Here is a 17804-nt window from a genome sequence, read left to right on the forward strand (position 1 = left end):
GTCGTCGCTGCCAGTAGTCGCGCGAGTGCGCTCACCAAAAACCTGATCGCCCCTCTCCCATACAGCATCACGAGAGGCAGGGTTCTGGAGGCCTGCTGTCCCTTCTCGCGGTTCACGCCGGAAGGAGGGATGGAGAAGACTTGCTTGGCGGCGCAATGATTTGGAACGGTGGTGAGAAACCATACGAAGCGGCCAGGGCTAGGGTAGACGTCTGCCTGACTATATAGTGCGGGCCGGGTAGGTCGTGGGAGTAAACCCCACGTCCGAGTCATCACGATCCAAAAGAATCAGAAATGGTTCAGTAATTAACGCGTTCGTTAATTATTAATTAATGAATCATTAATTTTCCCATGCAGCAAAAATATAGACAACGTGCATAGCTCTGTCCTCGGCTCGGCTCAATCCCGCAAGCCGCGGCGCGTCGTGACGAGGCGTGGCGTGGCGAGGCGAGCGAGGAGGAGGAGCGCGCGTGTAGGTCTCCTCTTCTCATGCTCATACAAGTGGTAGAAGAGCTCACCTTATAAAGAGGTGCAACTCTCTCTCAACTTCCCGGGTGGGACTAAACTTTAGCCTCACTCACTCCACTCACATGTGTGCATGAATGGGCCAAGAGAATTTCAGAATTTTAGTTGGGCTTTGGGCCAAAGGCCTACTAGCAAAATTCCAACAGTTCGCGTCCTCGACCTATTTGTACACGTCGACGCTAGCGGTCTTGATGGGTGCCGTGCAGTTTCCTAAATCCTAAATTTAGGACGCCGATAACTGCCACATGTGTGGTGTATCGGATAGTTGTGCCACATGCCTCGTGTGGCATGGACAGGAACCAACCCGCACGACCGCGTCCGGGCGTGCAAAGGCACGGCCCGCACGTCCGGTGTGTGGCAACCCCGCTCGCACGTCCGGGCCAGAGGACCCAGCAGCCTGCACGACCCAGCCGTCCCGGCCTGTGATCGATCCCCAATCCCGACTGCCGCCATCTTCTCCCACCTCCCGAACCCCTACCTCCATGGCAACCAGAGCAGATCCGTAGGGCCTTCCCACCGCAAACCACACCCCTTATCTCCCCCACCCCACCCCCTCCACCCCCCACCCCCACTCCAACAACGCCCTCCAAAGATGACCAGCTAAAAGCAGGTGAATCTCCCGATCTCCCTACTGGTTCTCATCCTTCTTCTGGGCAGAAAAATACAAAATTACTGACGAAGGTGGCAACTAGATCCATCCTACAGGGGTAAAACACTAAATAGGTTGTGTGTCTTCACAGTTGCCAAGCAGAATACACTAGATCTGCCATGTACTACGCTAGAGATAACCGTAAGTTCTCAGTAGATTGATGCACGTAGTTGGTAAATGAAATGGATGTGTAGGAATCCATAAAAAGGGAGAGAAAAATTGAGAAATTTGGAATAAATGGGGGGTGTGAAAATTAATTGCCACTGGTGTCTAACGTCAGTTGCCACCTATCATTGTCATCAACTGCCACCATGTCAACTTATTGCTTTCCATCCTATTGTAGAGGCTGATGCCATCGAATCAAACGGATAGCTAGCACCCAGATTTTAGAAAAGATAGTGGATGTGCATGTCCTACTAGCCATGATATGTTGGTTGCCTACGCATGAAAATGTGATAACACTGACGTGTTAACTTCTACATGCAAGCAGCATAAGGATACATTTTTTTTGGATTGTTGATGCATTCTTGTTCATGCAGTGATTGAGAGCACATTGGCAGAAACGAGACGCAGAAAAGAATGAATCACGAAGATGGCGCTGATACTTGGGGTTCTCAAAGATCAGAAACGCCCCCATGGGATGCATCAGAGTACAATCAACTCATTTCTGCAGGGCCGTTGCTGCCACTACTAGAACAGTACGCAGGCATTGGTATGATGCGTGATAACAAAAGAGAAGAACATTTGCCATGCTCACAGCGATGAAGATGACATTCTACTTATGTCCTACACTATCATTTTTTCGAAGGTTCTTATGACCAAACCACACTCACGGGGGCTTCGTGGCAAGTTTAGTCACAGGGCGCTAAAACTGACAAATGTACGGGTAGTCAACTTCAACTAGCTAATATGACTGGACAACTGCAATTGCCATGAATGAATAACTGCAGTTGTCATCACTAGACAACTGTTGTTGCCCTCCCTGGACAACTGTAGTTGCCATGGAGGAACAACTGCAGTTGCCATGTATTGACCAACTACTACGATGCTTACAGGTTATTACGGTGGTGGTACCCCAGCAAACGTCTCGTGGCAAGCTTCACAGATTGCAGATAGAGCACGTCAATTTGGTGTGGTAGACCACACAAGATGGGCACATGCAGCACAACAAGGTAAGGAAAAAATTGGACCACAAAAAGAGCACTACATTTGTTTTTGTGGCAAATAGCACGTGATGAAAAAAGAAGATTGTATCAGTGATGGTGGACAAAATCAAGCATAAAACGCTAACAAGTGGTTGTGTGCAATGAGTCATATATTGTCTTCGGAAATTTGCCAACTACTAGAAGCATGTATGCAGCACTAATGGTTGATCGCATTTGCCTAGTGAGCTCAAGCCTAGAATGCAAAGTTTTGATGCTACAACACACTGGTTGCCATGTATTGGTAGCAGTATTTGCCATGTATGCAGAACTGCAGCTGCCATGCATATAGAATCCAAGTTTTCGTACTAAAAATGAGATGGTTGTCGTGCATTGGCAAACAATAGTTGCCATGTTTGTTGGACTGTAGCTGCCATTACTGGACAACTACAGTTTCCCTGCATGTCCACACGCAGACTCACGGCTTGCTGTTTGAATGATGTCATGCCAAATCACTTGAAGTTGATGTGATCCGTTACAAATAAACATGTTATTCAAGCAAAATCTTACGCTCGTACCTGTTTTTTCTATTACAGGGCCTACAACTACAGTGAACAGCGGCGCGGGGACATCTACTGCGGGGAGCTCTGAGCGCACGGAAGACGTGTTCCACCAGCCAGCCAACAATCATGCCGCAAACAATGCTGAGTCAGAGTTGGAAATGACAATCATTCCAGCAATGCCGACAGGCACGCCTTTGAACACAAGCACTGGCAACACTCAAGTAGATGAAACTACCGCCGATACTGAAGTGAATGATGAAACTGATGACGAAGCACAAGGGGATGAAGATGGTGGGCAATCGGAGATCATGGTACCTCAGCCACCGTACGTTGGGCAGAGATTTGAATCGTTCGCAGAAGCAAAGGAATTCTACCAGACTTATGCAAAGTTCCATGGGTTTGCGGTCAACACCGAATACCATAGGAAAATTAAGAAAACTAACGAGTACAACAGAGGTGAGATGAGGTGCCACAAGGCACGAAGGAACAAGAAGGGGAAAGGTGTTGCGCCTGTCGTTCCGGAACGAAAGAGAGGTATCATTCTCAAGACCGAATGCCCTGTCCGGTGTAAGCTAAACGTAGATGGAGCACAGTGGGTGGTCACTGAATATTTTGACGAGCACAACCACAAACTCATAAAGAAGTTCGACCTGGTGAAATTTCTGACCGCCCATAGAGGATTCACCCCCCTTGAGAAGAAATTCATAAAGCTGCTACATGATTATAACGTCGGTCCATCAAGAATGGTCCAGATACTATCACTCATCCACAGCAAAAATGGGACTCTGAGTAGCATGCCCTACATACTAGCTGACGTCACAAACCTTAAGGCAAAGTATCATAGAGAGAGCAAGTTGGCTGACATAGAGGCCACAATGTCCTACTTCAATGAGAAAGCGAAGGAAGATCCAGATTTCTTCTACAGGATAAGGTTGGACGATGAGGAACGCGTCAGGAACATGTATTGGGTGGATGGTGCTGCAAGGAGAGCCTACAAACATTTCCGAGATTGCATTTCATTCGACGCGACGTACCTCACTAATATGTACAAGATGCCATGCGCTCCATTCATAGGAATAAATAACCACAATCAGTCGTTGCAGTTCGCATGCGGGCTCGTTCGGAACGAAGACACAGATGGGTATGTTTGGCTATTCAAGACCTTCTTGGAGTGCATGGATGGACTTGCTCCGATGAACATAATAACAAACCAGGATTTTAGCATGCGTGCAGGTATAGAGGAGGTCTTTCCGTTTGCAGTTGATAACCCACAAGTATAGGGGATCGCAACAGCTTTCGAGGGTAGAGTATTCAACCCAAATTTATTGATTCGACACAAGGGGGGCCAAAGAATATTCTCAAGTATTAGCAGCTGAGTTGTCAATTCAACCACACTTGGAAACTTAGTTTCTGCAGCAAACTGTTTAGTAGCACAGTAATATGATAATGGTGGTAACGACAATAAAAGTAAAGACAACAAAAGTAATATTTTTGGTATTTTGCAGTGATTGTAACAGTAGCAGCGGGAAAGTAAATAAGTGAGAACCAGTATATGGAAAACTCGTAGGCACCGGATCAGTGATGGATAATTATGCCGGATGCGGTTCATCATGTAACAGTCATAACATAGGGTGACGCAGAACTAGCTCCAATTCGTCAATGTAATGTAGGCATGTATTCCGTATATAGTCATACGTGCTTATGGAAGAGAACTTGCATGACATCTTTTGTCCTACCCTCCCGTGGCAGCGGGGTCCTATTGGAAACTTAGGGATATTAAGGCCTCCTTTTAATAGAGAACCGGAACAAAGCATTAGCACATAGTGAATACATGAACTCCTCAAACTATGGTCATCACCGGGAGTGATCCCGATTATTGTCACTTCGGGGTTGCCGGATCATAACACATAGTAGGTGACTATGGAATTGCAAGATAGGATCAAGAACTCACATATATTCATGAAAACATAATAGGTTCAGATCTGAAATCATGGCACTCGGGCCCTAGTGACAAGCATTAAGCATAGCAAAGTCATAGCAACATCAATCTCAGAACATAATGGATACTAGGGATCAAACCCTAACAAAACTAACTCGATTACATGATAAATCTCATCCAACCCATCACCGTCCAGCAAGCCTACGATGGAATTACTCATGCACGGCGGTGAGCATCATGAAATTGGTGATGGAGGATGGTTGATGATGACGATGGCGATGAATCCCCCTCTCCGGAGCCCCGAACGGACTATAGATCAGCTCTCCCGAGAGGTTTTAGGGCTTGGCGGCGGCTCCGTATCGTAAAACGTGATGATTTCTTCTCTCTGATTTTTCTCTCTCCAAAACTCAATATATAGAGTTGGAGTTGGCGTCGGAGGGTTTCCAGGGGGCCCACGAGGTAGGGGGCGCGCCCTAGGGGGGGGCGCCCCCCACCCTCGTGGAAAGGGTGTGGCCCCCCTGGTCTTCATCTTTGGCGAGGATTTTTTATTATTTTTTCTAAGACCTCCTGCGGAGTTTTAGGTCATTCCGAGAATATTTGTTTTCTGCACATAAAACAACATCATGGTAATTCTGCTGAAAACAGCATCAGTCCGGGTTAGTTCCATTCAAATCATACAAATTAGAGTCCAAAACAAGGGCAAAAGTCTTTGGAAAAGTAGATACGACGGAGACGTATCAACTCCCCCAAGCTTAAACCCTTGCTTGTCCTCAAGCAATTCAATTGACAAACTGAAAGATAGAAAGAAAAACTTTTACAAACTCTGTTTGCTCTTGTTGTTGTAACTCTGTCAAGCCAGCATTCAAGTTTTCAGCATAGATCATAACTAACCACATTTGCAATAATTCTCAGGTCTCATAATCACTCATATCAATAGCATAATCAACTAGCAAGTCATAATAATAAATCTCGGATGACAACACTTTCTCAAAACAATCATAATATGATATAACAAGATGGTATCTCGCTAGCCCTTTCTGAGACCACAAAACATAAATGCAGAACACCTTTAAAGATCAAGGACTGACTAGACATTGTAATTCATGGTAAAAGAGATCCAATCATAGTCATACCCAACATAAATTAATAGTGATGAATGCAAATGACAGATGTGCTCTCCAGCTAGTGCTTTTTAATAAGAGGGTGATGACTCAACATAAAAGTAAATGGATATGCCCTTCGCAGAGGGAAGCAGGGATTTGTAGAGGTGCCAGGGCTTAGTTTTGCAATAGAGATAAATTGTATTTTGAGTGGTATACTTTCATTGTCAACGTAACAGCTAAGAGATGGTGATATCTTCCATGCTAAACACATTCTAGGCGGTTCCCAAATGGAATGGTAAAGTTTATACTCCCCCTCCACCAACAAACATCAATCCATGGCTTGCTCGAAACAACGAGTGCCTCCAACATACATCAGGTCCCAGGGGGAGTTTTGTTTGCAATTAATTTTGATTTAGTTTGCATAAAGCATGGGACTGGGCATCCCGGTGACCAGCCATTTTCTCGTGAGTGAGAAGCAGAGTCCAATCCTCTTGAGAATAACCCGCCTAACACGGAAGATAAGGACAACCTTTGTTGATACATGAGCTATTCGAGCATACAAAACAGAATGTTTATTTGAAGGTTTAGAGTTTGGCACATACAAATTTACTTGGAACGGCAGGTAGATACCGCATATAGGAAGGTATAGTGGACTCATCTGGAATAACTTTGGGGTTTAAGGGATTGGATGCACAAGCAGTATTCCCGCTTAGTACAGGTGAAGGCTAGCAAAAGACTGGGAAGCGACCAACTAGAGAGCGACAACAGCCATGTACATGCACTAAAATTAATAAACATTGGATGCAAGCATGAGTAGGATATAATCTACCATGAACATAAATATCGTGAAGGCCATGTTGATTTGTTTCAACTACATGCCCGAACATGTGCCAAGTCAAGTCACTTAAATCATTCAAAGGAGGATACCACCCCATCATACCACATCATAATCATCTTAATAGCATGTTGGCACACAAGGTAAATCATTATAACTCATAGCTAATCAAGCATGGCACAAGCAACTACGATCTCTAGTTGTCATTGCAAACATGTTTATTCATAATAAGCTGAATCAAGAATGCGGGACTCATCATATTTACAAAAACAAAAGAGGTCGAGTTCATACCAGCTTTTCTCATCTCGGTCAGTCCATCATATATCATCATAATTGCCTTTCACTTGCACGACCGAATGGTGTGAATAAAAATAAGAGTGTGCGTGCATTGGACTAAGCTGGAATTTGCGAGCATTCAATAAACAGGAGAAGACAAGGCAATATGGGCTCTTGGGTTAATTCAACAATGATGCATATAAGAGCCACTTCAACAATTTAATTATGGTCTTCTCCTACTGATCCCCAAAGAAAAGAAAAGAAATATAACTATTTACATGGTAAAGCTCCCAACAAGTAAAAGAAGAACGGGAAATATTTTTGGGTTTTCTTTTTAATTACTACTACATGCATGGAAAGTAAACTAATTAAAAGCTACAACTAATTTTTTTGTTTTTTTCTTAAGGTTTAACAAACACACAAGAAGAAAGCAGGAAAAAGAAAATAAACTAGCATGGATATTACAGTGAAAAAGTATGAGCACCGACATCTAGCAATGAGTGTGTGTGAACATAAATGTAATGTCGGTGAGAAATACGCACTTCCCCAAGCTTAGGCTTTTGGCCTAAGTTGGTCTATGGCCACGGCTGGCCTGGCGGATATCCATAATAATAGCTGTTGGGGTCATACTGTGATGAGGAGGAAGAAGGCTCCGATTTCCACTGGCTGGCAATCATCTCCGGATCCCACTGATAGTGAGACTGTCGTGAAGGATCAAATTGTGGTTCCAGTTCTGCCTCCTCAGCCGGTGCAGGGTTCCGGTAGGCGTGAATAGCTGCCAACGGAATAAGGTACGTGCCTGCAGCCAAATCAAACAAAGAAGGAGCAGGCAAGGTAATAGTCTCAGGATGATGTTTATTAAAGAACAATTGATATTTAAGCTCCCCTGCCCTATTCTTAACAATAAAATCATGTGCCACCATACTTTTATGATCTAGATAAACACGGGGTAGCACCTTTTCTTCCTTCTCAGCATGCCTAATAGGTATGTTAAAATGTGCGGCTAGGCGTGTAGCATAAATGCCTCCAAAGATGGGGCCCTTAGTACGGTTCATATTTAACCGTCTAGCAATAATACCGCCCAAACTAAAAGTGTTATCACTGTATAAACCTTGGAGTAGAATAATTAAATCAGGGACACTAAGGTTTCCACTGTTTCCACGTCCAATTAAACAACGACTAGCAAATAATGCAAAGTAACGTAAAACAGGAAAATGTATGCTAGTGATTCGTGCATCTGAAACCTTCCTGGTTTCTCCTACAGTGATATTATTAATAAATCCCTCCACATCATCATGGTGTGGTTCTTCTGTCTTGCCCTCAAAAGGGACTAAACAAATACGACAGAAATCAAAAAGTGACATCTCCTTAGGTTCATCATATAAATGAAATTCCACCATAGGTGGTGAGTTCCTAGGATAAAAATAAAAGTTTTGCACAAAGGTATTTGTGAGTAAGAGATACTGATCGCATTGGTCGTGGAGGAAAGAGGTGAGGCCTGCATTGTGAGCCAATTCATGAAAATCTTCATAGATATCGGCTGCTCTCAAGAAATCATCAGAAGGCCATTCACACGCCCGGATCTCTGCTGTGCGCGGCAAATTATACTTAGGCTTCGGTGCCTTTTCCTTCGAGCTTTGGCTCGATGAGCCCCTCAATAATCTCCTCATCATTTTCTGAAAAATTCTGAAATTTTTAGTAACTTCAAAATAAAAGTAAATCAAACTCAACAAAACTGATAGCAACAACTCCTACAAGTGCCTAGAGCCTATACCAAGCATTAGAACTACTTGTAACCATATAAATTTGACATGCAAGCTCAAGAACATGGTCACCTATGCACCACAAATTTGCAATGAATAAAGCACTAGAACAAAAACTAATTGGACCAATGGAGGAGTCACATACCAAGGAACAATCTCCCCAAGCAGTTTTGCGAGAGGTGCTTTGAGCAAGGAGATCGAAAATCACAGCAAAAGTGGCTGGAACTCGTGCTTGAGTTGGTTTTTCGGGTTTGTGTGAGACAGAGGAAGAAGATGGGTGCTGGGATAAGTGGAGGAGGGCCACCATGGGCCCACGAGGCAGGGGGTGTGCCCTATAGGGGGGCGCTACCACCACCCTCGTGGCCAGGTGGCAGCTCCTCCTGCGGTGATTTTTGCACAGTAAATACTCAAATATTCCCGAAAAAATCATATTAAATTGGCATGTCATTCTGAGGACTTTTATTTTCGGGTTATTTTTATATTGCACGGATAATCAGATAACAGACAGAAAAATACTATTTTTACTTTATTTAATATAAATAACAGAAAATATAGAGTGGGTACAGAAGTTTGTGTTTCTAGTTTCATCCATCTCATGGTCATCAAAAAGAATCCACTAACAAGGTTGATCAAGTCTTGTTAACAAACTCATTCCGATAATCATGAAACCGGAGAAATTTCGAATAACACTAAGTTACCTCAACGGGGATATGCACATCCCCTATAATAAGTATGTCATATTTCTTCTTGACAGTAGGAAGAGGAAATTCAAAACCTCCAATTATAATCAATGGAATTTTTCCAATGGAGTTGATACTATGAACTTGAGGTTGTTTCCTCGGAAAGTGTACCGTATGCTCATTACGATTAACATGAAAAGTGGCATTGCCTTTGTTGCAATCAATAACAGCCCCTGCAGTATTAAGAAAAGGTCTTTCAAGAATAATAGACATACTATCATCCTCAGGAATATCAAGAATAACAAAGTCCATTAAAATAGTAACGTTTGCAACCACAACAGGCACATCCTCACAAATACCGACATGTATAGCAGTTGATTTATCAGCCATTTCCAAAGATATTTCAGTAGGTGTCAGCTTATTCAAGTCAAGTCTTCGATATAAAGAGAGTGGCATAACACTCACACCGGCTCCAAGATCACATAAAGCAGTTTTAATATAATTTCTATTAATGGAGCAAGGTATAGTAGGTACTCCGGGATCTCCATGTTTCTTTGGTATTCCACCCTCAAAAGTATAATTAGCAAGCATGGTGGAAATCTCAGCTTCCGGTATCTTTCTTTTATTAGTAATTATATCCTTCATATATTTAGCATAAGGATTTGTTTTGAGCACATCAGTTAATTGCATACGCAAAAATATAGGCCTAATCATTTCAGCAAAGCGCTCAAAATCCTCATCATCCTTTTTCTTGTATGGTTTTGGAGGAAAAGGCATGGGTTTTTGAACCCAAGATTCCCTTTCTTTACCATGTTTCCTAGCAACAAAGTCTCTCTTATCATAACGTTGATTCTTTGATTGTGGGTTTTCAAGATCAACAGTAGGTTCAATTTCTACATCATTGTCATTACTAGGTTGAGAATCATCATGAACATCAGCATTAACATTTTCATTAGGTTCATGTTCATTACCAGATTGTGTTTCAGCATCAGACATAGATATATCATTTGGATTATCAGGTGGTTCAACAATAGGTTCACTAGAAGTTTGCACAATTCTATCATTTTTCCTTTTCTTCTTTTTAGAAGAACTAGGAACATCAATATTATTTCTCTAAGACTCTTGCTCGATTCTCTTAGGGTGGCCTTCAGGATACAAAGGTTCCTGAGTCATTCTACCAGTTCTAGTAGCCACGCTAACAGCATAATCATTTTTCTTACTATTAATTTCTTCAAGCACTTCTTTTTGAGCTTTAAGTACTTGTTCTACTTGAGTGGTAACCATAGAAGCATGTTTGCTAACAAGTTTAAGTTCATCTTTAATATCAGCCATATAATCACCCAAGCGTCTAATCATATAAGCATTTTCTTTTAATTGTCTACCAAAATAAGCATTGAAGTCGTCTTGCTTATACATAAAGTTATCAAACTCATCCAAGCATTGACTAGCAATTTTAGTAGGAGGGACTTCAGCTTTATCATATCTATAGAGAGAATTTACCTTTACTACCTGTGTCAGGATATCGGGGTCAGGAGGTTCTTCAACGAATAAATAATTGAGATCATAAGTTTCTTCAACAGGTGGTATATTAAGACCATGTATTTCTTCAATAGGAGGTAAATTCTTAACGTCTTAAGCTTTAATACCTTTTTCTTTCATAGATTTCTTTGCCTCTTGCATATCTTCGGGACTGAGAAATAGAACACCTCTCTTCTTCGGAGTTGGTTTAGGAATAAGCTCAGTAATTGGAACAGGAGCTGGCTCAGGAGGTGGCTCAGGAGGTGCCCAATTATTTTCATTTGTCAACATATTATTCAATAGAATTTCAGCTTCATCCGGTGTTCTTTCCCTGAAAAGAGAACCAGCACAACTATCCAGGTAATCTCTGGAAGCATCGGTTAGTCCATTATAAAAGATATCAAGTATTTCAGGTTTCTTAAGAGGATGATCAGGCAAAGCATTAAGTAACTTGAGAAGCCTCCCCCAAGCTTGTGGGAGACTCTCTTCTTTAATTTGTTCAAAGTTGTATATTTCCCTCAAAGCAGCTTGTTTCTTATGAGCAGGGAAATATTTAGCAAAGAAGTAATAAATCATATCCTGGGGACTACGCACACAACCAGGATCAAGAGAATTAAACCATATCTTAGCATCACACTTTAATGAGAATAGAAATATTTCGAGTATATAAAAGTAACGCGATCTCTCATCATTAGTAAATAGGGCAGCTATATTATCTAACTTAGTAAGATGTGCAGCAACAGTTTCAGATTCATAGCCATAAAACGGATCAGATTCAATGAAAGTAATTATATCAGGATCAACAGAGAATTCATAATCCTTATCAGGAACACATATAGGTGAAGTAGCAAAAGCAGGGCCGGGTTTCATCCTATCTCTAAGTGATTCTTTGTTCCATTTAATTAATAACCTCTTAAGCTCATATCTATCCTTGCAAGAGAAAATAGCGGCAGAAGATTCCATATCAAAAAGATAACACTCAGGGATAACAGGCATATTTTCATCATCACTATCATCATCGTATTCAGATTCAATAATTTCTTTTTCTCTAGCCCTAGCAACTTGTTCATCAAGAAATTCACCAAGAGGCACAGTAGTATCAGACATAGAAGCAGTTTCATCATAAGTATCATGCATAGCAGCAGTGGCATCATCAATAACATGCGACATATCAGAACGAATAGCAGAAGCAGGTGTAGGTGTCGCTAGCTTACTCATAACAGAAGGTGAATCAACTGCAGAGCTAGATGCCAGTTCCTTACCTCCCCTCGTAGTTAAGGGATAGATCTTGGTTTTTGGATCTCTCAAGTTCTTCATAATGATAAGCAGATATAAATCCCGAGTGACTCAAAGAATAGAGCTATGATCCCCGGCAACGGCGCTAGAAATTAGTCTTGATAACCCACAAGTATAGGGGATCGCAACAGCTTTCGAGGGTAGAGTATTCAACCCAAATTTATTGATTCGACACAAGGGGAGCCAAAGAATATTCTCAAGTATTAGCAGCTGAGTTGTCAATTCAACCACACCTAGAAACTTAGTATCTGCAGCAAAGTGTTTAGTAGAACAGTAATATGATAATGGTGGTAACGGCAACAAAAGTAACGACAGCAAAAGTAATATTTTTGGTATTTTGTAGTGATTGTAACAGTAGCAGCGGGAAAGTAAATAAGCGAGAACCAGTATATGGAAAACTCGTAGGCACCGGATCAGTGATGGATAATTATGCCGGATGCGGTTCATCATGTAACAGTCATAACATAGGGTGACACAGAACTAGCTCCAATTCGTTAATGTAATGTAGGCATGTATTTCGTATATAGTCATACGTGCTTATGGAAAAGAACTTGCATGACATCTTTTGTCCTACCCTCCCGTGGCAGCGGGGTCCTATTGGAAAATTAGGGATATTAAGGCCTCCTTTTAATAGAGAACCGGAACAAAGCATTAGCACATAGTGAATACATGAACTCCTCAAACTATGGTCATCACCGGGAGTGGTCCCGATTATTGTCACTTTGTGGTTGCCGGATCATAACACATAGTAGGTGACTATAGACTTGCAAGATAGGATCAAGAACTCACATATATTCATGAAAACATAGTAGGTTCAGATCTGAAATCATGGCACTCGGGCCCTAGTGACAAGCTTTAAGCATAGCAAAGTCATAGCAATATCAATCTCAGGACATAATGGATACTAGGGATCAAACCCTAACAAAACTAACTCGATTACATGATAAATCTCATCCAACCCATCACCGTCCCGCAAGCCTATGATGGAATTACTCACGCACGGCGGTGAGCATCATGAAATTGGTGATGGGGGATGGTTGCTGATGACGACGGCGACGAATCCCCCTCTCCAGAGCCCCGAACGGACTCTAGATCAGCCCTCCCGAGAGGTTTTAGGGCTTGGCGGCGGCTCCGTATCGTAAAACGCGATGATTTCTTCTCTCTGATTTTTTTCTCTCCGAAACTCAATATATAGAGTTGGAGTTGGCGTCAGAGGGTTTCCAAGGGGGCCACGAGGTAGGGGGCGCGCCCTGGGGGGGGGGGCGCCCCCACCCTCATGGAAAGGGTGTGGGGCCCTGGTCTTCATCTTTGGCAAGGATTTTTTATTATTTTTTCTAAGACCTGCCGTGGAGTTTCTGGTCATTCCGAGAATATTTGTTTTCTACACATAAAACAACATCATGGTAATTCTGCTGAAAACAGCGTCAGTCCGGGTTAGTTCCATTCAAATCATACAAATTAGAGTCCAAAACAAGGGCAAAAGTGTTTGGAAAAGTAGATACGACGGAGACGTATCAGAAGTGCACAGGCACTGCAGGTGGCACATTATAAAGAAGGCTGAGGAGACGCTAGGACCGTTCTTTGCTGACCATCCAGAGCTGCACAAGGCATTCGAGCTGTGCGTGGACCACAGCTTGACGGTGGAGGAGTTTGAAAGGAGCTGGATGGCCATGATTGAAACATATCAAGTCCCAGACAACAAGACTCTTGCTAATCTGTGGGAGAAGCGAATGTACTGGGTGTCGGCCTACTTCATGCAGTGCTTCTTCCCGTTTCTGGAGACTACGCAACGCAGCGAGGGGTTCAATGCTGTTTTGAAGTGGTACGTGAGCCCTGGCAACTCATTGCTATAGTTTGCCAAGCAGTACACAGCTTTGCAACAAAACTGGGATCTGAGCTACAGAAAGAAGCAAACACCATGCTAAAGCAGCCAAAATTGCTTACGTATTTACAGATGGAGAGGCAAATGAGCAACATATACACCAAAAAGATCTTTAACAAGTCAGTTGCGTTACAGTCTTATTTGCGCAAAGCACGAATGCAGTAGGTGCCATATAGAATGGAAAGCAGTTGCCATGATATGTGGTTGCCATGTTTAATGAAATACTGTTTGCCATGCTTACTCAGCTGCAGTTGCCATGTTCAATGGAAATCCTATTTGCCATGCTTACCTGGATGCAGTTTCCATGTTCAATGAAATGCAGTTGCCATGTTTTAATGCACTGTACTTCCATTGGGCATGTTGGTATGCAAATGCCAATGTCAACTAAAAAAATGTTATTTTGTTGCCATATCTACTGAAATGCAATTGCCATGTTTACTAAAATGCAACTGCCATGTTTGCAGAAATCCAATTGCCATTGTTTACTCAACTGTAGTTGTCATGTTTAATAAAATGTAGTTGCCATGTTTTATGCAATGTGCTTCCATTGGGAATGTTGGTATGGAAATGATGATGCCCAGTTGAAAAATGTTATGGAGTTGCCATGTCTAATGTACTGCAGTTGCCATGTCTTATGTACTATATTTGCCATGTTCAAGGTGATATATTTGCCATGTTCAATGTACTATAATTGTCATGTTCAAACAAAATGTATTTCTATTTCCATGACAACATAAGGTGCTAAAAAAAGAGCGCACGATAGTTTAACAGAAAACACACAAAACTTGCAGATTCCAGGAAGAAATAAAGCGTGCCAGCATGTTCACGGCTTTCCAGGTGGACGAACATACGTTCAAGGTGTGTTATATTTTGGGCATGTCAGATTCAGAACCTCAAGACGCGGACAAAGGAAGGAACTACTTCGTGAAAGCCTCGATCGGCCAAGGCGAATACTACTGCCAATGCTGCAAGTTTGAACGGGACGGCATTGTGTGCTGTCACATACTAAAAGTAATGGACATGAATGGTGTGACATGGATGCCCCGCCATTTCATAAGGCGGCGATGGACTTGGGACGCTGACAACGCGTTAGCGCCGTAGACAACAACCGCGGTTCTGGCTGTGCATGATGAGAGACCTGAGTCAACCATGGAAGCCGTGAGGCACGTTGTGCTGACAAGGAACTATTCTGAGCTAATTGATGAAGCGTGCAAGAGTGATGAGAGAGCGAGAGTCACAGAAAAACACAGGAAGGCCCTGAAAAGAGAGCTTGATGAGATCAAGAAGAGGAAAGCTGAGGAAGCCTTACACAGGTTCCCCGCACATCAAGTGTGCCTTCATCCACGGGGCCATCATCTAAAAACTCGGAGATAGGATCTGGAATAGCAAGCACACAAACCCAGGTCAGAAACCCGCCCCGTTCCATCACAAAGGGGCATCCAAAAGAGATAAGGTACAAATCGGGATTGGAGATTCAAGCAAAACACAAGAAAATGAAGAAAGGGACGGGCAATCCGTAAGCAAAATTGGGGCGATGTGACATGGTCCTTGGGGACATTTTGTTTTGTAACCTAGATGTTTTGAATTTTTTCTAGAAATGGGAGACTGACTCTTGAGGGGCATCAAAAGTTGCAGGAAAAATGCATTGAATGGGTAACTGCAGTTGCCATCTTGTGTGTGCTTGATCTGCCATGTTATATGCGTTTAATCTGCCATGCTATTTTGTACTAAATATGCCATGATATTTTATATTGAATCTATCATGGTAAATATACTGGGTCTGCCGTGTTAATTATACTCAATCAGCCATGTCAAGTATACTGGATCTACCATCTTGTTTATGTTGAATCTGCCATGTTCTTTGTACTGAATCTGCCCTGTTAGCTGTACTGAAAAATGCCATGTTATTTTTAATGACTCTACATCGCGTATATTTTCATGATGATTCGACACGCTTTAGTCACACATGATGTGTTGTGTGCAAAAATATGGAAAACAAAGTTGAAAAAGCGTAACGTGCATCAACCGCAGAAAAGGTTACGGCTACATGATCAAAACTACCATGGTAGCCGGTGCATTTAGCAATGAAAAAGAAGAAGCAAAACAACCAAATGAAAAAACGATGATGACTTTTAATAACCATGTCTGATGAACTACAGTTGCCATGTTTTAGAACATAGTGCACACATTCGAAGCAGCAACCTGCTGGTGCAAATGATGAAACCACAAATAATAATGATAAACATAAAACGTATCTACTAACACGCCTGAAATAGGTTCACATCCGCACAAAATATTACAGAAAAAATATTCAAATGTCACTCACGAACCACCACTGCGTACTAGGCTACTCGGGGTTGCAGTCATAGAATAGCACACAGACATAGTTTTTGAGAAGAACAAAAGGTAGTACCTTACATTCCTCGGCAACAGAATGTAAGTTATGCATCCGGTGTGTGACGCCACGTGATCACTTGTACTTCTTGATGACTTTCTTGACAGCTTCCTCCACGAACTCGCGTGCTTCGTACCGCTTGTTGAAATCTTCATTCGTCAACCAGTTCCATGTGTAAAATTTCCGGAGCTCAACGACCGTTGCAGCATTGACAGTGGGAACAAGTCTACCTTCCCACATTGCAAGGTATTCCAACATGTGAAAGCCACAGTCCATCCTGCACAAGAAAAAGAGTCAGGTGAACTCGCAAAAAGGACAGACATATCAATGATAAAATTCAATTCATATGTAACAACAAAGAGGGGTGGGATTGATGTAAATGGCACATGAAGGGAGGGGGTAGGAAATTATGTGTTCCCCTGTTTCGTAGTCGCCACGTACTCAATCAGGAAATGACTGATCTGGACCTTTGAGTTTTCGTAGTGACTGTTCCATGTCTCTTTGACGTTGTTGATGAAGAATTCAGCATGCGAAGTATGGTCTGCATCGGCTGCCGAACGCATTGAATCAAGCACCTCAAAGCGTTGGTTCTTCAGGTCAAGATAGATCGCGTAGTGGTGACCACACTTGTCGTTTGGGTCGTGTGGTGCAAGCTCCTGGAACATGGGGAACATGACCTGCATGTAAAAGTGAAGGAAATGAGAAGCAGAGTTCACATGAAGAACAACAGAGGGACAAAAAAAGTAGAATCACGTAGAATCTTTAGTTATAGTGGGTAGTTGAAAGAAAGTTGCTGTCCATGTATGAACAAAATTTGCCGTGTATTTTACTTTGAAGTTGCCACATAGTTTGCGCGGGATGCAAAAATCAAAAAGCCAGTTTGCACGGCAGCTGATGCCGCATGAAACATCTGCCACATAAACAGAGTGCAGATAATGTCAAAAACCATACCATGTGAAAAAAGTGCAAACAGGGAAGGAGTACTCACATATTTCTTCAGTGTGAGCTTGAATTGACCGTGTTGAGCAAAATTCTTCCTCAGGATTTTGTGGTGGAAGTCACAATCCCATATTTTGCAGGTCACACTGTAATGCATGATTGTTTTGTCGGGACACATATCCATATGCTTGTTGATGTAGTCAATCCGGCATGCAACTACATTCTTCGACATTTTACCGTTTGGCCTCACGGACTCGGCAAGATCACCCAGGTCGACGTACGTCGCTTCGCATTGAATGA

The sequence above is a fragment of the Triticum urartu genome, chromosome 2 (assembly GCF_003073215.2).
Source record: "Triticum urartu cultivar G1812 chromosome 2, Tu2.1, whole genome shotgun sequence".
Lineage (NCBI taxonomy): Eukaryota > Viridiplantae > Streptophyta > Magnoliopsida > Poales > Poaceae > Triticum > Triticum urartu.